Below are 22,301 nucleotides of genomic sequence, written 5' to 3' on the forward strand. Positions count from 1 at the left end.
TTTATGTGACATTTTTACTTAATTTTTTTTTTTCTTTTATATATTTTTACTATTTTTAAGAAATGATATGTGTGTTAGGAAGTATGTACAGAGGGTATGTGTGGTTGTGCTGAGAAATGTTTTTTTTATTTTTTTTTTACTATTGCTGTTGTAAAATGTAGAGTGCCTTGATACATGTTGTTGTATGTTTACAATGCCAATAAAGTATTAACTCATCTGACCTTATCTTGCATTGTGAGAGATTTTATTTACCCTGGTTCAGTGAAAATAAAGGAAACATTTTTATTTATTTTTTTTAATATATTTAGAGTGGTGAGGGGTTAGGAGCACTGTCAGGTTTTTATTTCTATCTGTGTCTCCTATAGGGAGATTAACTATCTGTAATTGTCCTGATCACAATGCCATTGGTAATAAAATGAGCGTAAATCAAAAAATTTGAGTTGTCATCAAAACAGTAGAGCAGCCTTTCTCAACCTTTCCAACACAGAGGAACCCTTGAAATGGTTCTCCGGACTCGAGGAACCCCTGCTAAAAATTAGAAATCTACAACTCATGATACATTAGTGTGATGGTCAGTGAGAGGAATGGTCTTTACACTTGTGGTCATTGGGAAGAATTACCTCCTTACAGATATATAAAAAGATCAATGGTGTCGGTGAGACCTTTTTCAAGAGGCAGAAATGGCCCAATGCTGAAGGAACCCCTAGCAACCTCTGGAGGAACCCTGGTTTTAAGAGAAAAACATTGTGTTTCGCATTCTGACCATAGATATGCAAGATCACATAATCAAGGAGGTCAATGCAAGTACAACTCGTATCATAAGATAATATCAGCAAAACTACAGGGAGTTAGACTTTGAGTATACATAATTCCGACATATGTAAACATAAAAAAAACGGAAAAAGGTCAAAAGGAACTAATGACATCATTCATATTTTTGTTTGTCTGATCAGTCCAAATTTTCCATGCCTTTTCAAATTTGGGAAACGAATTAGCTCTTGTGGCCAATGAACGTTCATAAGTATGATGAAGGTTAGTCAGGGCATTGGGAGCAAGATTTTTCTTCCACATTTTAGTAAGTGTAGCGCTGACTCCTGTTGGAGCAGCTGATTTGATTGGGCTTACCGTTACCTTCTTCACCTCGTATGCGTCTAGGGGGTTTCCTGAGGTAGTTGGCCCAAGAACTGCAGAAACTGAAGCCAGATCCACTTAAAGGGATTTTTATTTGCGAAAACTTGTTAACAACACAGTCTCTCAGCATAGGATAAGAGAGTTTAGGTGGAAAGTCCAGGTACTCTTATTGTCAAACTCAGTATGAAACAACATCTCTCACTTCAGTAAATCCAGAGAATAGCCATTCACAACTGGATCCTCACCCTAATTGGATAGTCCTTCTCTCACCAGGCCTAGCAGCCAACAGGGTGTTTGAGTCAGGAACAAATCTCTGCCACCGACTTTGCTATAGAACACGTGAGGGAAACTTGAAAGCTTGTAGAACACTTGTGTGGTACCAGTATCTTGCAGCCAGTCCGGCGATAGCGCATGAGATTGGATTCGCTTAGGTCCTTCAGCTTGTCCAGGCTCTTGTTGAGAAGTCAACCTTTGCGTGACCTTCTTCCGAAGAGTCCTCCCCTGGATACCTTCACAGTTGCTGGGCCTCTCCACTAACTAAAACGGCACCGGGCCACCTCCGAATCCTTCCCTCGTCTCGGGCTAGCCAGCCCCGAGACGTAAAGTCGGGTGGATCCGCACCCCAGGCCATGGAAGTCCTAAGGGCTGATCAGGAGGACCAGGACCATGCAGTCAGAACATGCTTCTGAACCAGAACCCCGAAACACGTGACACAAAGAGAGTAACTTTAATGCACCCGACTAGACTGTGGTCCAATACCTGCCAAAAGTGACAGCGCCACCCATTGCCAGGCAGAACAGCCTGCAGTCCAGCCAGACTGTTGCTGAGGTCAAAATTTAGAACAATTTAACCCAAACCAAACTGCTGTTTAAAAGTGAAATTAAAATTGAAAAAAAAACATACGTGCTCTTCAGGAGCCGGCGCTACATAAGTAGTGATTTTGCTTCTAATATAATATGGAGAACTATGGTAGGAGGGGAAACGATCAATGCCTAAGTTAAACAGCGCTATGGCTGGGTCAGACCGAGTTAGTATACCAGTCAGATCTGAGATTAGCTGGAATGTTTGTCTCCAAAAGCTAGTGAGGGTTTTACATTGCCATAAAATATGAAGAAGGTTGCCTACTTGCCTGCAACCTATCCAACACAAAGGGAATCGGTTGGGGATTTTTTTTTTCTAGTCTATAGGGGTAAGATACCATCTAGAGATACTTTTTTGGTTTAGTTCCCAGTGGTTGACACAGTGGGAAATATTATATGTATATTGTATGGTCTTCTTCAACCACTGGGTATTGGAGAACGTGGATTGTAGATCTGTTTCCCAGCGCTTCATTGGTAGGGTTTTAAGGAAGGTGTCTTTGTGTTGGAATAGGGATTAGAATAGAAAAATGCCTTTGGATTTAGATGATGGATCAATGTAAAACTGCCATGCATGGGGGTGGACATAAAAACTGAGGTTTAGGTGTTGTTCTCAAAAAGTATGAGACACCTAGATATAAGAAATAGTCATAGGGGGTATATTATATGAATGTATCAAATGTGAAAATGGTTTAGGGCTCTTTCACACGTGTGGTCTGTATGTGCACTGCGGATGCAGGCATAATGCAGGCTGGTGGGGTAGAGAAGACTGGTGCAGAGTCAGACAAGCTGGGTCATACATGGGAAGGCAGATACATCACAGACATAGGCAAAGAATTGTTAAAGTTCAGGCAGAGGTTTGGCAGCAGGAGATCCAGCAGATGTAGCAGAATCAGGGCAAGCCGGGATCAGGTTTGGAGATAATCAGGATGGTCAGAAAAGCCGGGTCAACAAGATCAAGGATAGGCACAGGATGCCGGACACATGGGAAGACTGCAGATCAGACAGCAAAAGCCTTAGTGCAATTGTCATCCTTATATATGCCATTTGGCGCCAATGTTAACCCTTGTACACACGGTCGGAGATTCCGACGGAATGTGTCCTATGCTATCGGACCCTTTTGTCGGATATTCCAACTGCGTGTTGTCTGCATTGGACTGTTTCCGTCGGAATGTCCGACGGACCAACTTTTCCAACTTGCCGGTAAAATTTTCAGACAAAATGCTCCGATCGGACATACTCCGATCATGTGTAGCCTACTCCGATGGACAAAGTGCCACGCATGCTCAGATCAAATTCTTAGACCAAAGCTATTGGCTACTAGCCTGAACGTAGTCCCGTCCTAACGAAATAACGTCATCACGTTATATACAATCGGATTTTCCGCCAACTTTGTCTGACCGTGTGTATGCAACAGTTTCGGACAAAATCCATCAGCCAAAATCCGTCGGACAAAATCCAACGGATTTGGTTGTCAGAATGTCCGACCGTGTGTACAAGGGCTTAAAGGGGCATGCGCAGGCGGGCATGCATGTTGCGCATAGGCATTCACATCCCACGAATCCTAGTGCGCATGTGCTGGCCAGCATTTTCCTGACACCGGCTGACATTAGGCCTGCGTGTAGAGCAGCTGGTCCGACAGGAGCCAATCAAAGCTGACCAGCATGTTCAGGTGGGGGGGGGGGCCTTCCCCCTGTCAGAACACAATAGCTCAGCGGGGGAAATTGCTGTACTAACATGGGAACCTGCTGGGTGTACCAGGCTTTAGGAATATGAGACTTCCCTACTGCTGCTGGAGAACACCTAGCATTGCATAACTGCCAACTGACACTGCCTCATCCCGAAACGATCATCACAACCGGTCATCAGCCGGCCAGTGTTTGTTCATAATGATATTAGCAAATACTGATTTTTCAATGTAATTATCCCAATTATGGGTAGATAGAGGACCAGATCATGAATTATAGGTGGAGGGGATTGTAGATGCAAGACCAGATCATGAATTATAGGTGGACGGGATTGTAGGTACAAGACCAGCTCATGAATTATAGGTGGCGGGGATTGTAGATACAAGACCAGATCATGAATTAGACATGGAGGGGATTGTAGATACAAGACCAGACCATAAATTATAGGTAGAGGGGATTGTAGATACAAGACTAGATCATGAATTATAGGTAGAGGGGTTTGTAGATACAAGACCAGATCATGAATTATAGGTGGCGGGGATTGTAGATACAAGACCAGATCATGAATTATAGGTGGATGGGAATGGGATTGTGGATACAAGACCAGATCACAAATTATAGGTGGAGGCAGTGGTGGGTCACAAAGGTCGAATTTGCAACTGGGCCTTGATGTTCCACCACCATAGGGGAGCCCCAAGACGGCAGCAATGGGGCCCACTGCAGAACATTTGAAAGGGTCCATTCGTAGGCCCAAAATAAAGGCCCCTATGATGAGAGTAAAGGGCCCTGGGTTCAATGGGAAGGACGCCGGGCTAAGTGGAAGAGGCCCTGGGACTGATGGAGAGGGCCCTGGGACCAGTGGGTCAGCGAAGTCCTTCATGATTTCATGCACAGGGCCCTGAATGTTCTAGTTATGCCTCTGAATGGAGGTTGCCATTCAGAACCATTGTGAAAATATGAATTTCCCGTAAAAAATTACCATTACCATAAAATAGTAAATGTGCTAAATAACTTATCTTTACTAAATCATCAAAGCTGCACCCCTATTTCTTTATACATTTGAATGTTTCCTTAAACAACATAGCTTGTTAATTATTTAAGGCAATTATCAGTGCGCCCTTGATGATTAGATGAGAAGAAATTATTTTCAATTATCCTGCTATCGCACACATTGGGAAAAAAAAAAAAAAAAAACATTGGGGAAATGTGCAGATTTTTTTCTGTTATGTAAATAATAAAATGCATGTGCTAAAGGGCCACTGTACACACAAAACATACATTATTAGAAGAATCTTTCAAAATTCCAGTAAAAATGTATTAATTTTTTAATTTTTATTTACTGATGGGCCACAGGAAGAAAAAAAAAAACATTTATTATGTTTTCATTAAACGTTACAAATAGGAGGATAGCTAATTGGTCCACTTTTTATTTTGCCTGCTTTGTAATAATTCTCAGATTTTCGATATCCAAACAATGATTTTAATGAATATCTCTCTAAAGTAATAAAACATCTTTGTACATATTTTAAAGCTGAACTGTAGACAGATATAAATAACATAAAATGGTTATAAAGGTAAAACATTTTTACCTTAAAGTGTCAGTAGCGGTATTATTATGTCAGATTTTTTGCATCTCAAATCGGTACAATTGTTTTGCATATAAATTTGTCGTTTTATATTGTAGGCCTGTAATTATTAGCAATAACACACTTAAATCTGTCCAAACAAGAGTCTAAGGCCGCGTACACACGCGCGGACTGTTGGCCCAACTTTGTCCGTCCAACAGTTTGTGCGAACAGTCCGCTCAAACTTAGCATGGACGGACATGGCCACACACGACGAACGAACAGTTTGCTGAAACCCGTTTTTTTTTTCGTATTCTGCATAAAACCTGGTTAATCCTGTTGTTCTCTGTCTCCCCCTTCTGTCTATATCACCACTGCAGCTAGGGATTTTCTAGAGCAGTGTTGGCAGCTCTGCACATGCTCAGTTTTTAGTGAGTTTCTATTCTGAGCCTTTTCTTCCATACCACATCTGAGTAGCCCATGTACCTAGTCACACATGTGGGGGTATACACAGTGCCAAATGACAGCCCTCTCCCTCCTTCACCTCCACTAACTCGTGAAACACAATGGGGGCGGGATATAAAATGTAGATTTATGGAGGCTTCACCTCCGTCATATTCTAAGACATAGCCTGGAAGGTTGTGACACAGCCTGTGGTTGGCAGAAATAATTTCACACCATGTTATTGCCAAAAATAATAAAGATTTGATTTCAAATATATACAGTATTTGTATGACAATTTAACTGCTTTAACCCTGGAAGATTTTACCCCCTTCCTGAACAGAGCACTTTTTGCGATTCGGCACTGCGTCGCTTTAACTGACAACTGCACGGTCGTGCGACGTTGCACACAAACAAAATTGACGTAATTTTTTTTCCCACAAATAGAGCTTTCTTTTGGTGGTATTTGATCACCTCTGCGGTTTTTATTTTTTGCGCTATAAACAAAAGAAGAGCGACAATTTAGAAAAAAAAAAAAGCAATATTTTTTTACTTTTTGCTATAATAAATATCTCCCAAAACTATGTAAAAAAAAAAATTTTTCCTCAGTTTAGGCCGATATGTATTCTTCTACATATTTTTGGTAAAAAAATTGCAATAAGCATATATTGATTGGTTTGCGCAAAAGTTATAGAGTCTACAAAATAGATGATCGATTTATGGCATTTTTATTATTATTTTTTTATTAGTAATGGCAGCGATCCGCGATTTTTATCATGACTTCGACATTATGGCGGACACATCAGACACTTTTGACACTGTTTTGGGACCATCGTCCTTTATACAGCGATCAGTGCTATAAAAATGCACTGATTACTGTATAAAGGCCACTGTCAGGAAAGGGGTTAAACACTAGTGGGCGATCAAGGGGTTAAGTGTGTCCTAGGGAGTGATTCTACCTGTGGGGGGGGGATGGGCTACCATTCACATGACAGCGATCACTGCTCCCGATCACAGGGAGCAGTAGATCTCTGTCATGTCACTAGGCAGAATGAGGAAATGCCCTGTTTACCTAGACATCTTTCCGTTCTGCAGTTCCAAGAAACGATCGCCGGGACACCAGCGGAACATCGAGTCTGCGGGTCCCGCGGACATGATCGCGCTGTACGCCAGTTAAAGGGGACGTACAGCTTTGTCCATTTGCCCACCGCTGCCATTGTGCCGATGTATATCGGCATGCAGCAGTCGGCAAGTGGTTAAAGCAGTTTACTGATATAAATTATTTATTTTTACTCTGTATTCCAAGAAGCTGTTTTTTGTTTATTTATTTATTTTTATTTTGATCATGTGGACTAGAAGCTCCTCCTGCTTATGTTTCCCTGCAGACAGGCTGGGAAATGTCTAGGTCATGTGACAGCTGTATATCGATTAGAAAAAAAAAAAACGTACTTCCATTTTTTTTTATTAAATTAATTACAGTGCCATCATCCATATATAGAAAGAGAAAAAGTAAAGTGTGTGTTTAGTATTACTTTAATGCTTTCCCTACATTGAGGTTAAAAATGTTTTGCCACTTGCTGTGGATTTGTGATACAGATTTGCGGATAGGTGCTGCTTCCTTTTCTGCTCGTTTGTGGATATCTTATACCTGCAATTTCTCCAAAAGAAAGCGAAGCTAAAGCTTAATCAAAGCCTCTCAAAAGCTGCAGGTGCTTCGAGTGAGCTTCAAGCAAACTTTGTCATAGACTTCTATGGAGGCTTTGAAGACGCTTTGAAGCGCCACCAAAGCCACGTGGCGTATCATTTTTTGAAGCAAAGCTGAAGCAAGCGCAAGGTGTAAACAGGACTGTAAGCGAAACATTTTGTTTAGTGACGGAGGCTTGAACTGGCATTCAGAGGTCTTTAACCACTAGCCGACCAGCCGCCGTCATTATACGGCGGCAGGTTGGCTCTCCTGCGCAAACTGCCGTTGCTGTACGTCGCTCGTGCAGGTGCGATAGTGCGAGCGAGTGCTTCTGACCTGCTACATGCTGCGGAAGCATATCCACGGGTGGGGTGGACTCAGTGTGTCCACAGGTGACCCGCAATTGCCTATTACAGATGGAGAACGGGGAATAGCCTTTGTAAAAAAAAAGGTGATTCCCACGTTCTGACAAGGGACATGTCAGAGATCTACCTTCCCAGTGATCGGGAACAGTGATCTCTGTCATGTCATGATATCTGTCATCCCCCCTACAGTTAGAACACACATAGGGAACACAGGTAACCCCTTGATCGCCCTCTAGTGTCAACCCCTTCCCTGACAGCAACATTTACACAGTAATCAGTGGCTATTCATAGCACTGATCACTATACGAATGTCAATGGTTCCAAAAAAAGTGTCAAAAGTGTCCGATCTGTCCGCCGACGAAAAACAAGCTCTGGACTGCCGCACTCTTCAGAAGACTTTCTTCTATTGGAAAATTACAGCTCAACAAACACAGCGAACAAGGAAAAATTGCTGACATTTCGCACTAGCTGTAGTGCTTATTCATAGCCATAGCCATGAATAAGCACTACAGCTAGTGCGAAACGTCAGCAATTTTTCCTGTTATGTGATGTGGTTTTCCAATAAAAGAAAGTGGCCTTCTGCAGAGTGCGGCAGTCCATCGCTTGTTTTTCGTCTGTTGTTATTGGTAATAGCCAGCACCTGTGGCTTCCCATCCGTAGAGACAGTTTACAGCCTGCATGTGTGCTCCTGGAGCGCTGAGATCCCTTCTCTGCCCGCCGCAATGTCGCAGTGCCGCAAAAAAACTCTGCCGACATTACAAGTGAAAAAAAAATCAAAAATATAAAAATGCCATAAATCTATCCCCTATTTTATAAACGCTTTAACTTTTGTGCAAACCAAGCAATATATGAATTCAGCTGTCTGCGTAGATGGATGCAGCAGCAGGACTCGGGAGCGCCCTGGTAAGCGGCTTTCCGTGGGGGTCACCCGATGAAGAAGAGGAGCCTGGAGCGCCAGCGGGGAACCCCAGAAGAGGAGGATTGGGGCTGCTGTGTGCAAAACCACTGCACAAAACAGGTAAGTATGATATGTTTGTTATTTTTGTACAAAGAAAAATTGAGGGTTTACAAGCACGTTAAGGATAAGATGTGTTTTAAATCAGTTTTGATAAAACCTTTGCATACATTTATTAAAAGGTTAAGGAGATAAGGGAAGATATTTTAAATAAAAGTGACACAGTGGTGACGCCGGGGGGGGGGGGGGGGGGGGAGGGGTTCTACTTTTGCACAGGTATTTTATTATATGGCAGATCCCCTCCACTGTACCAAGCCTCTGGTGACTTCCCTTATTGTCCGTGGAACCGGCCTTGTTAGGAAATAGCCCTGGGGCTTCTTTAATCCCTCCAAGACGGCCAATTAGCGCGCAGCCTTTTTGTCAAGCATGTGGCATTTTCACATTTGCGGTCACCTGGGCCTGTTGGACATCTGTAGATAATAGATGTCTGCTGAGTATTTTCCCACAGTAGGGAGAGGACCCAAATAGACCGGTCACAACTGAAATCATTGGTTCAGGCTGCTTGATTCCTTTAAATGGATTGTGCCACGTCCCCGATCTGTTTGAAGTCCTGGGAAAGGGAAGAGCCTATTGCTTTGTCCTCTGGCCTTACATAGTCATTTCAGATGGGCTTACTTACGCAGAATTGTTAGGTAGCCTTAACCTTTAAAGACCTGTATTATCTGGCCAAGGAGAGCAATTAAGATGATGAACTAAATAAGTTATAATTAGGATAGCATTTAGATACTCAGGAAATAAAGGGCAAGCCGTCTGGCGCGGGTCTTCTCCATGTGAAGAAAAGCTCTACGAGGCCCATGCATATTCATAGAGGAGAAGAGAACAAAAGGGAGGTTATGACTCAAGATAAGTGGATAATGAAATATCCAGCAATGCGTCCCATCTACTCCGGTAAAACCATTCTCTGAGTCCCAGCCTGCTGATCTGCTGTTATTGAAAGTTTATGTAAATGCTAACAAAAAAAAACGTCTCTTATTTGCTCCTTTTTGGTCTGTTAAAAATGAAGTATGGCCAAAGATTTTCAGTCTTCTGGGTCACAGAACTTCACTTACTTGTGCTCTCCTGTGACCCAAAGTCAGCTACTAGCCAGGGGTGGACTGACCATTGGGCCACTCGGGCACTGCCCGAGGGCCCTGTGCCACTAGGGGGACCCATCAAGGTTGCCAGCCTCAGTAAAACCATGGAAAGCATGTAAAAATCTGTGTTTTTTTTACATCTGTCTCTGAAATGTCCCTTACCGACATCCTTTTGGTCTAAAAATCCAGAGATTATAGCTGCCCCACCTCTCATGTACCTTCTCAGCCAATAGAAACATGTCTGTGTATACTGTGTGATTGTATACTGTGTGTGTGTGTTTGTATATACTGTGTGGCCCCATAATGTCCTATTACCCGGGGGCCCCATGAGTTGTCAGTCCGCCCCTGCTACTAGCGTTGTATTGCCCGCTATCATATGATGTCATAGAGCGGCTCCAGGCTCTAGTGATCAGTGGTCATGTTCTGGGGTTTAGAGCTGATGGTGGACAGCAGTAGCATTGGAGTGAGGTGCGTATGTACACTGAGACCCGATATTTTCCTTGATGGCTCACTCACTGTGCTGGGAGCACATAGTGGATGCGCACCCAGCAAAGAAACCTCTGCCACTCACCACCCATGGATATATAGCTGCGGCTAGAGATCATTAAATCCCACCTTCTATGCTGGTTTTGTGGGTGGCAAGAGGCAGAGATGTTGTTAGAAACCATGGGGCCCCACACAGCCTGACAGGGCTCCTCCCAAAAAAATCTTAAAATATTTTCATTAAAGAAAGTACTAAAATCATTCTAAACCCTTGTACACACGGGCGGACATTCCGACAACAAAATCCGTCGGATTTTGTCTGACGGATTTTGTCCGAAACTGCTGTTGCATACACACGGTCGGACAAAGTTGTCGGAAAATCCGATCGTTCGGAACGTGGTGACGTTATTTAGTTATGACGGGACTACGTTCAGGCTAGTAGCCAATAGCTTTGGTCTAGGAATTTGATCTGAGCATGCGTGGAATTTTGTCTGATCAGAATTCTCTACAAACGGTCAGACAAGATCGGATCATGTTGTCGGAAAATTTTATAGCCCAGCTCTAAAATTTTGAAGGTTGGATATTCCGATGGAAACAGTCCGATGGAGCCCACACACGGTCGGATTATCCGACAACGCGGTCCGATCGGACATTTTCCATCGGAATGTCTGACCGTGTGTACAAGGGCTTAGCGGGCAACAGGGATAATCAAATCCTGGACAGAGAAGGGATCAATGAGGCATGGGGGCATTCAATTACAGGAACCAATCCCTTGTGTGTCTCTCCCTGTAGCAGCTAAAAGCAGCTTTTAGCGGCTGCAGGGAGAGACACCCAGGGGATCAGTTCCTCAAATTGCCCCCTCCTGCTTTTCCGATCACCCCCTCTACTGCCCTTATCCCATTCCCCTGCTTCCCAGGCCCCCCATGGTGGCCCGGGACCCATACAGGAGGACTGGTGCTACCTCCTTATCAGTGACCGTGTCAAGAGGTTAAGCAGTTACTTAGTTGGCCTCTTTGGACAGAGATGAGCTGGGGTTCTGTCCAAACTCATGTCCAGCCAAAACAAAGTAGGAAGCTACCAACTCTGACCCATTCAGCTGCGGCCGGGGCAATTATCATCCTGCAGCTGCACTTTTAAATGGGCAGGGATGCTGATGACATCATTGACCTAATATGACCACATGGCTGTAGTAGGTCAGTGATCGACCAAACCCAAGCTCCCCCTAGGATCACAGCACTGAGCTAACAAATGATCAAAAAAAGGTAAAAACTGTGTTTTGTTTTTAAATAACAAATGTTTATGATGTACAGTGCTTTAAAGAACGAAATGTCATTCTGTTAGGGCTTCTATTTATTTTAATATATTTACTCTACTTTTTAATATCTTGATCTAAAATAATTTTTATACTAGCCATATTCAGTATTAATATTAAAGTATAATAAAAAAAAATACACTGAACTTTGCTAAGTGTAATAACGGTGATCTGACATTAGAATTAATGATAAATTAACAGGAAAGTGCGATTTTTATTTCCGGTAATACAATCACATAAGTTTAAACACAATTGCTACGTCTCAGTTTCTTCTTTCCTTAATTCTTCTGCACATATATTTCATCATTTTGCCCGTAATGGACTTTTAGGAGTCTCTAGAGAAGACTTAAAGCCTTGATGAAATCTGCTTAGTTTAGAGAAGAATACATTGCATATATATATTCGTTCTCTGCTCAGATTCAAGTTGAGAACCGGGTGAAGATGCAGCGGCAGCTAGTCATAATTTAAAGTTCTGACTCTGCGCTACATTTTTTAGAAAAAAAAAAGCAGCTCTGGCTGTAGAACTCGCCCCGAATTAAACCCGAGCTGTCCGCCCACAGTGGTTCTTCTTCACATTAGATGTTCCTCTCAAGACCTTCTGCTCTTTAGCTCCCTCGTCACCTCCTCCCATGCTCGCCTCCGGGACTTTTCTAGAGCCTCTCCAATCCTATGGAACTCCTTACCCCAACCTGTCCGATTAAATCCTACACTATTAGCTTTTAGACGATCCCTGAAAACCCTCCTCTTCAGAGAAGCCTGCCCTACCCACACCTAACAACTGTATTTTCATTCTCTCCATCAGTTCATCACCAACAGTTATTACCTTCTGTTTCTGGAAATATCAGTTTGTAAATGGATAGAAAACTGGCTACAAGACAGAATTCAGAGTCGTGGTTAATGATTCTTACTCTGAATGGTCTAAGGTTATCAGTGGTGTACCCCAAGGTTCAGTGATGGGACCTTTACTTTTTAACATCTTTATAAATGATATTGGGTCTAGGATCAAAAGTAACATTTCTGTCTTTACAGATGACACCAAGTTATGCAGTGGAATAACGTCCTTACAGGATGTCTCCAATTTACAAGCCGACCTCAATGCTCTGTCTAATTGGGGACTATGTGGCAGATGAGGTTTAATGTTGAGAAATGTAAAGTTCTGCACTTGGCGGCTAAGAATATGCATCATACATACTAGGGGGAGTACAACTGGGGGGATCCATAGTGGAGAAGGATCTGGGGGTTTTGGTAGATCATAAGCTCAATAATAACATGCAATGCCAAGCTGCTGTTTCCAAAGCGAGCAAAGTCCTTTCTTGTATTAAGAGAAGTATGGACTCCAGAGAGAGAGATATCATTTTGCCCCTGTTCAAATCATTAGTACGACCTCATCTGGAATATGCAGTTCAGTTTTGGGCACCAGTTCTCAAAAAGGATATCGGGGAACTGGAGAAAGTGCAGAGAAGGGCAACCAAACTTATAAGAGGCATGAAAGGAGCTCAGCTATGAGGAGAGATTAAAGGAACTAAATGTATTCACCCTTGAGAAGAGGAGAATAAGGGGGGATATGATCAACATGTTCAAATATATAAGGGGTCCATATAGTGAACTTGGTGTTGAGTTATTCTCTGTACGGTCAACCCAGAGGACACGGGGGCACTCTTTACATCTAAGGATTCCAAGTACGGAAAGGTTTCTTCACAGTTAGAGCTGTAAAAATGTGGAATAGACTCCCTGCAGAGGTGGTTCTGGCCAGCTCAGTAGGTTGCTTTAAGAAAGGCCTGGATACTTTCCTGAATGTACATAATATAACTGGGTACTAACATAGGTAAAGTTGATCCAGGGAAACTCCGATTGCCTCTTGGGGGATCAGGAAGGAATTTTTTTCCCCTGCTGTAGCAAATTTTTTTTTCCGCCTTCCTCTGGATCAATTGTGGGCATAAAATTGGGTATTTGGATTGTACGATTATTTTTTATTTTATTTATTTGTTTTTAAGGTTGAACTGGATGGACTTGTGTCTTTTTTCAACTGACTAACTATGTAACTATGTAACTTGACCCTACCTTCTAGATTGTAAGCTCTAATGAGCAGGGACTTCTGATTCCTCCTGTATTGAATTGTATTGTAACTGTACTGTCTGCCCTCATTTTGAAAAGCGCTGCGCAAACGGTGAAAATCCACTTTGCAAAGAATACCCAATCATGTGCAAAGAATCAGTATTTTTGCTTGCACATTATAGTATGATAAACTCTAGGTTGGGTATTGATGAGTGCCTATTACAAAAGTTCATATTACCTAGAGGTCTTTTTGAGACTTGGAGCTGATCCATAATGAAGTTATAGTGTAGGTGGACCTTGTTCTGCTCCTAGGTTGCTAATTTTCTGATCACAACAAAAAGAGTGCTCAGCAGATGATAAACTCTGGGGTGGATATTAAGGAGTGTCTAGTACAAAAATCCTTATTATTTGGTCTTTTTGAAATGTTTATTGATTAAGAGCACCAAATACAACCAACCTGTTTCAGGGGAAAGGCCCCCTTCCTCTGTGCTTGAGCAGTGGATGTAATCAGGTGAGCTGTAATGTGAGACATAAGTTAAAAGAGAGGCATGGGAATCCATTTTTTTTTGCAGATTCATACTTACCTTGCTGGATGTAGCCTCGGCCCAATTCTGCATCTGCCCCCTTCCCCTCCAGCACTAACACTGAGAATTGAATGATCAAACCCCAGAAGCAAACAGCTGGTGACTGTCAGTCATCGGGTCTCTTCTCAGACCCTCCCAACCCTCGCTAACTGAAATGCTGGGCAGAGGAGGGGTGGGAACAGCTGGCTCAGGCTCTCAGCAGCCCACTGAGAGCCTTAGCCAGGTGCCAGTCCAGGCATGTGGGCAGATCCTGACCATGTGGTCACGATCTTGCTCGAGCCTGGGTCGGCTCTGTGACAGCTAAAACTGGTTGTCTGCTGAAAATGGGTCACAGGAGTGCAGAACGAATTGCACTCCTGTGATCCACAGAAGTACAGCCAAATGAGCTTAGGCTGTACTTTTCCTTTCAAGAGGAAGTAAACCCTGATGGGTTTACTTCCTCTTTCATTCCCTGCAAAGGCAAAGCATAATGGACTACTATGCATCGCATCGCATCGCATCGCATAGTAGTCCATTATGTGTCACTTACCTGACACAGGAGCCAGCGAAGTCACCGCTGTCCCCTGTAGTCCAGCGCATTCCGTCTTCTCGGTGGGGCCTCGCTGCTCCGCCGCTGTCATTCGGCAAAGCCGCGATGACATCACTCCCGCACAGGCGCATGGGAGTCGACACGCGCGGCATCTTCGTCGTTGACGGTGCCGCGCTCAGTGCGCCTGTGCGCCGCTGTCTACGTTGCATGCACCGTAGACAGCGGTGCCTGTCTTTCAGCAAATATCTCCTAAACCATGTAGGTTTAGGAGATATTTCTTGGACCTACAGGTAAGCCTTAATCTAGGTCAAAGTGTGTTGTAAGGGTTTACAATGACAGTCTTTATCAAGCTGTAAACTAGGTCTCCTATTGCATCTCATCTTGAATCTAATAGCATCCAGTACTCAAGCCCTAAAAAAGGGGGAAGCCTTTCCTCCAAAATGTGTTGACTATATTTGATGCTCTTAACAAATTCACATTTAAAAATGATATGATCTGTTGTACTAGGCGCTCTTTAATACCCACCCCAGGGTTTATTGATCTTTTCAGAGAGATCAGAGAGGTCGCAACCCTAGGATTAGAATAAGGCCCACCTACATTATACCTTCATTATGGATCAGCTACTTTGAAGGAAGTCTCACTCCACTGTATATCCTTCATAGCAATGCATATCTTCTATTGGTCCGGTACCATCAAACAGATATCAGATAATTAGATAATGGAAGTAAGCAAATCTTCATCTTATTCTCTAAGCTCTGGGTAAAAGTCCATTGAACAGTGAACAGCCTATTTGCCTTTAATAAATCAACCTAAGGGTGTATTGATGCAGAGAGCAGCGGTCTGACTCTGCATCATCCATGATCAACTAATGCCAGAAGAAGACATAAGCAGACCCAACACATTGAGTAACCAGCCAGAAGACAAAAAATGGTGAGAAGAAAAAGAACCATAATGTACTGCTGGCTATGATCTCAAGGGGGTCCTTTGTGAAGATGGGGATACATGAATCCTTGAGTTGGGTTTTAAAATATTTTGTAGGGTTACCTCACTTTTCACATTGCCCCTTGCCTTAATAAACAAGGCTGGAATCATAAGATGCACAATTGTTGTCCTGACAACACAAAAAATATTGGGTTGGTTAATGCGGCAGCCCTGAATGGAGTTTTTAAACTGGTGATTCAATTAATTGATGACAGAATGAGAACAGGGACCTAATAATACACATGTATCATGCTTCGAATGTTGTTACCTATTTGTACAAAAGTCACCACTGCAATCAAGTCCCACGGGAAGTTCTTCTGGTTCCTTAAAGTAAGCTCATATATAACGCCTTGCCTGTATGTCTGCTTGTTTGTAGTTAACACGTCTAGCTCAAGATGCTTAATGTTGTTGTTGAAAAATTATTGGCGTTAGTGCGGTGACCTCTCAGGTTTGATGTAAAGATCTTTTAATAAGCAATAGATTTTGATGTTGCTAATTGGAAAGTGCAAAACCTGTTTGCTTTTGTAGGCACAATTCGATCAGTCACACAGTAGCATCCTTCAAGGATTAATATCGCTGCATGCAACAACGGAACTTCATTTAATAATAAGTTGCGTGCGGTGGTCACGGTTAGCGTGAAATCAATCGGCTTGCTTGTTATCTATTAATTGGTTCCAATGTTACACTAAATATGGCATAAAATGGACTATTTGGTCTTTTCATTACCACACTTGGTGTGTTCTGTTTTGAGATGTGTCTGGAGAAAAAAACCTTGAACAGATGATTTGTATGGAATACCGATAGAGTGGAACTAAGGTAGTTGCAGGAGGTGCAACAGCTCCAGGTCCATACTGTCCGGTCATGACCGCTGCCTCCACTTACCTCTCTAATGTTATATTCTCGTAAATGAGCAAATACTAATGTTCTTTGCTGGAAATCCACTTTGGCCACATCTTTGCCAGCTGGAAATCCACTTCGGCCACATCTTTGCCAGCAAGTGCGGTCCCATCATCTGTTTTTGAGGGTCAAATAGTCAAGGCTTACAAAGTTTTTTATTTTGAACATTTTACAATTTTTTTGTATAATAAAAAAATGCTCATACCCCCTTGGGGCACCTTACCAAGTAGTACCTAATGTTGCCAGGACCAAACAGGTAAGGGATACATAACCCAGAAGGAAAAAGGATATTGGTGATCTGTCTAAGCCCTTGTACACACGGTCGGAGAATCCGTCGGAATGTGTCCTATCGGACCGTGTCGGTGGATAATCCGACTGTGTGTGGTATGCATCGGACTGATTCCGTCGGAATATCCGTCGGACCCAATTTTCCAACATGTTGGAAATATTTCCCGACCAACTGGGCCGATCAGACATACTCCGATCATGTGTAGAGAATTTTGATCGGACCAAGTGCCACGCATGCTCAGATCAAATACCTACATCAAAGCCATTGGCTACTAGCCTGAATGTAGTCCCATCGTAACAAAATTACGTCATCACATTCTGAAAGATCAGATTTTTTCGCCAACTTTGTCCGACCGTGTGTATGCAACAGTTTCGGACAAGATCCGATTAACAAAATCCGACAGGCAAAATCCGACGGATTTGGTTGTGGAAATCTCCGACCGTGTGTACAGGGGCTAATGGACTAGACTTAAATATTTGGGTAACCAAGAATCTATCCTGTTCCTGTCCAAGAGTAATCTTGGTTGGTGGACTCGCATCCCTAATTTTCCCTAATTTTTTTGTGTTATCCTAGAACATATGTGTCATTGTCTGCTGTTATTTTAGACCTCAAGCGGCAATGTTTTTTTTCTGTCATATCCTTTTTTAGCTTTATTTGCCATTTGAGCCTCACTTTACAGCTTGAATGTCAGAAGCACCCTGAAGTCAATTGGCTGAGCCCACACAGTGGGACTGATTTACTAGAAGAGTTGTGGCATACCCCCAAAGGAGCCACTGTAATTCGATTGGTTCATCCCCCAATTTTAGTGCAGACACAGCCAGTCACGCTGCATTTTCTCTCTCTCTCTCTCTCTCTTTCTCTCTCTCTGACTCGATTAAACAGTCTAGGGTGTGCCTTTTCTGCTTTTTTTTTTTTGCAGATTCAACTTACATGTAGTGGGGTGATATGGGATATGGGATACGGGATATGGGATATGGGATACGGGATATGGGATATGGGATACCCCAGGAACGCTAAATAATCTGAGGACACCTCTCAAACTAATTACTCTGTGCCACAGAGTAGGAGAATTAGCTGAAATTAAGGGACACTGCTGACTAAACAGTTACAAGAACCCTCTGCAGAAAAGAGAACCAGCACACAGTCACAATTTAGGTCAGTACTCACAATGCCGGTTGCCTTCTTACGATATCCACTGGGCACTCTTCTGTGAGGGAGAAACAAAGCTCACAATACCACAGAACAGCTGGTAGCCCTCCTCCAACTCCACCGGGCACTTCACTGCAAGCTCTTCAGACCAAAAACCCAGACTTGAACCTTTGAAGTAGGCTTCATAGCTATACTACAACTGGGACCTCAATGAACAGGCAGGGGGGGCTCCTTCTGCAGGAGTGGACCCAAGACCAACTCAACTCCAGCTATTTATGAGCTCTCCAGCCACTGACTGGACATGCCTCCCTAAGGATTGGCTAGATCCCTATGAATATTCAGATTGCCCTTCTGCCTTTTCTCCCACTTCTAGATTACAGGGGGGCTGTGAAAATTTGTACAAAATAAAGTAATCAACCACTGCTCTACTGGCTACAGAGGAGCCAAACTAAATTCGCCTGACACCCTACACCCTAACTAGGAAGGGGTTACAAAGTAAAAAATGTTCCCTTAGTTTAGTGAATAAAGGGAATCTATGTTAACTGAAAATTTATTTTGCTAAGTGAACCTTAGTAAATCAAACTCATAATGACCCTATCGTTAACAGTGCATAATGGCATCAAACAACATAGCCCCATAGTTTTTAGCAGCAAGTAACCAGCCACATAGTGTTGTTATTTAAAAGAGAAGTATTGCCAAAGCTTTTTTGGCCATCTCTTCTTGTGGATCACAGGAGTGCACTTGCTCTTGACTCTGAAATGATCCCGATCATATTGTCAGGATCCATCTAGATGCCTGATCATCAGCTGGCTTAGCCTATAAGCGTGCTGCTGAGAGCCTGAGGCAGCCGCTCCCACTCCCACCCCCTCCTCAGCCTGGAGGGGCAGAGCTGAGAGTGGTGACTGACAGTCTGATCGTGGCATGTGAGCGCTCAGATCATGGGCTTTGAGCCGGCGAGGGACAGCTGCAGCATCAGCGTGAGAGAGGGTAGTTGACAGGGAGACTGCTGTCAGAATACAGGTGACCTCTAATCTCTGACACCCAAGCTGAAGAGTCAAAGTATGTAAGTTAGTAGTAGAGTTAAACAGAGGAAGAATATAAATTCTTCATAACAAAAAAATATAAATGCAAGTTACTCACTAAGGGGAAAACCCTTGGGGGATTCCAGGATGGAGAAAGACCTGGGGGTCCTAGTAGAAGACAGACTGAGCAATAGCATGCAGTGCCAAGCTGCAGCAAGCAAAGCTAACAGAATATTATCATGCATTAAAAAGGGAATTTCGAGATAAAACGATAATCCTGCCACTTTATAAAACTCTGGTTCAGCCACATCTGGAGTATTCCATCCAGTTCTGCTCACCGATCCTCAGAAAGGATGTGCTGGTGCTGGAGGGAGTCCAGAGAAGGGCAACTAAATTAATATGGGGACTGGAGGACCTCAATTACAAGGAACAACTACAAATGCTAAATGTATTCTACCTGGAGAAGAGACTCTTGAGAGGAGATATGATAGTGATGTACAAATATCTCAATAGTGATCCCAGCGTAAGTATGAAACTTTTTAGTCTGAGGGGTGTAATAAGATATGGGGCCACGCGATGAGACTAGAAAAGACGTTCTTTAACCTCCCTGGCGGTATGATTCAGTCTGGATTTAGGTGCTGAAAGTGGTACAATTATTTTGCATGGAAATTTGTCGTTTTATATTGTAGTCCTGTAATTCTTAGGAATAACTCTCTTAAATCTGTTCAAACCAGAGTCTAGCAGACATCCCGGGTATGATAAAGTTTATAATATAATAAATAATAATAAAAATTATTCAATAATGTAATCAAATCCTAAAACACTGAAAAAGGGACACTTTTTGGTTGCTATGGACAATCTCCAAATTCCAGGCAGAAAAAACAGTATTTATAATATAAAAGTGCATGCAGGGCGCTGCACAGACCACTAGGGACAATTGGGGGTGTGTATTTCTTTATACAGTACTGTAATCTGTAAGATTACAGTACTGTGTGTGTTTTGTGTACTTTTTTGAATTTGGCGCCGATCTCCGCTCCAGTGCGCCGTAACGTCGCAGGGAACGGAGCTCAGCGGCATTCGGCACTGTGTGAATGGAGCGGAGGACAGCTCGATCACACAGCGCGGAGGACATCGCTGGATCCAGGGGACAAGGTAAGTAACTTCTCCGTGTCCTCCCTGTATCCAGCGATGCGATCCAGAGTCTGGCTCGGGGTTACAGCTTATGATAGTAAAATCCCAACCCGAGCCAGACTCGGGATCACCGCCAGGGAAGTTAACTTTAAGCTGCATAGAAGATTTTTCACTCTCAGGGCGGTAAGGATGTGGAACTCTCTTCCACAATCTGGGGTGTCAGCAGGAAGTACGGTATTGATAGTTTTAAAAGACTCTTGGCCCTTGTACACACGGTCGGAGAGTGTCCTATCGGACCGTGTTGTCGGATAATCCGACTGTGTGTGGTATGCATCGGACTGATTCCGTCGGAATATCAGTCGGACCCAATTTTCCAACTTGTTGGAAATATTTCCCGACCAACTGGTTTGATCGGACATACTCCGATCATGTGTAGAGAATTTTGATCAGACCAAGTGCCACGCATGCTCAGATCAAATTCCTACATCAAAGCTATTGGCTACTAGCCTGAACGTAGTCCCATCATAACGAAATAACGTCATCACGTTCTGAATGATCGGATTTTTCAACAACTTAGTCCGACCATGTGTATGCAACAGTTTCGGACAAGATCCGACTGACAAGATCCGACTGACAAAATCCGACGGACAAAATCCGACGGATTTGGTTGTCGAAATCTCCGACCGTGTGTACAGGGGCTTGGACGTGCATCTTAGTGATCACAATATACAGGGATATGGGAAATTAATTTCTACACAAAAACACACACCAATACAGGTTGAACTGGATGGACTGTTCTCTTTATTCAACCTTACCTACTAGGTAACTATATATAAACTTACACAATTATAATAACCGAAAGGCTAAGGGTCGGTTCACACAGGGGCGACCCATCAGGCAACTTAGCCGCCTGACAAGTCACGTCCCGCTGTATGCAATGGAACCGTTCTAATCGGAGTGACTCAAGTCGCTCCGACTTAGAAAAAGGTTCCTGTACGACTTTTGGAGCGACTTGCATTGACTTCTATACAGAAGTAATTTCACAAGCCGCCACTAAAGTCGGATCCCGGTCGCCTGAGGCAGTCGCGCTGTGAACGGGCTCTAAATATTTGGTTTCTTGTACAAGTCTAGTCTTGACTGTTTCTTTTTAAAACAATATTGTGTCTTCTAATTGGAAGTAGTTCTCTCTAATGTTTACCTTAAAGACTTCAACTTGTCTTTGTTGTGAAGCCTATTGATGAACCATTCCAGTTCCACCCTAAATACTCGAGAATAGCCATTATTTTAAAGACCTACATAATGCAGCAAAGTTCTACAAATTTCCCATCCTAGACATCAAGGTCGCGGTCTGACCAGACGCCCCAAATCAGTCAGATTATCGAAGAATCCAACAAAGGCTTTTTTTTTTTTTTTTCAAGCAGCTTGTTTGAACTTTGGCCTCTCGGAAGGTCAAAGTTCTGGTTCAAGTTTCTTCAAAGTTGTCTGTCTCCGGGGAAACACTGTAGACACACATAATGAATATGTATTTTGTCTACTCAGCCTCTTCAACTTGCCTTTATTGTTCGGAGAGGCACAAATGTACCATTACATGATCACTTGTGTGATTCTAGTAAACATATTATTCTTTGGTGTTTTTATTTACTTAAGAATTTTTTTTTCACACTTTAAAAAAAAAAAAAAAAAAAAAGCTTATAGTATGGAGTTAACAAAATGGTGATTAAAAAATAATTTCTTTTTAATTTCTTTCAATAGAAATATTCTCATTTTTATCATTACCAAAATATATATATTAATATAATTATATATATTAATATAATATAAATATAATATTTTTCTTTTAAAGAGTCAACCCATCTCAGCTTTTTTGAAATATTAACAACCTTGTTTAAAAAAAAAAATAAATAAATAATAATAATAATAATAACTCCATTACGTTACCAGTTCTCAGAGCACCAGACAGGAAAGACATACGTACCAAGGTCCTGAAAATTTCCAATCCACTTTACTAGGGCCTAATAGCAAAAGTGCATTCTGAGCACCTTTAAATAGG

The sequence above is a fragment of the Lithobates pipiens genome, unplaced genomic scaffold, assembly GCF_037356315.1.
Source record: "Lithobates pipiens isolate NorthernLeopardFrog02 unplaced genomic scaffold, aLitPip1_a1.2 Scaffold_30, whole genome shotgun sequence".
NCBI lineage: Eukaryota > Metazoa > Chordata > Amphibia > Anura > Ranidae > Lithobates > Lithobates pipiens.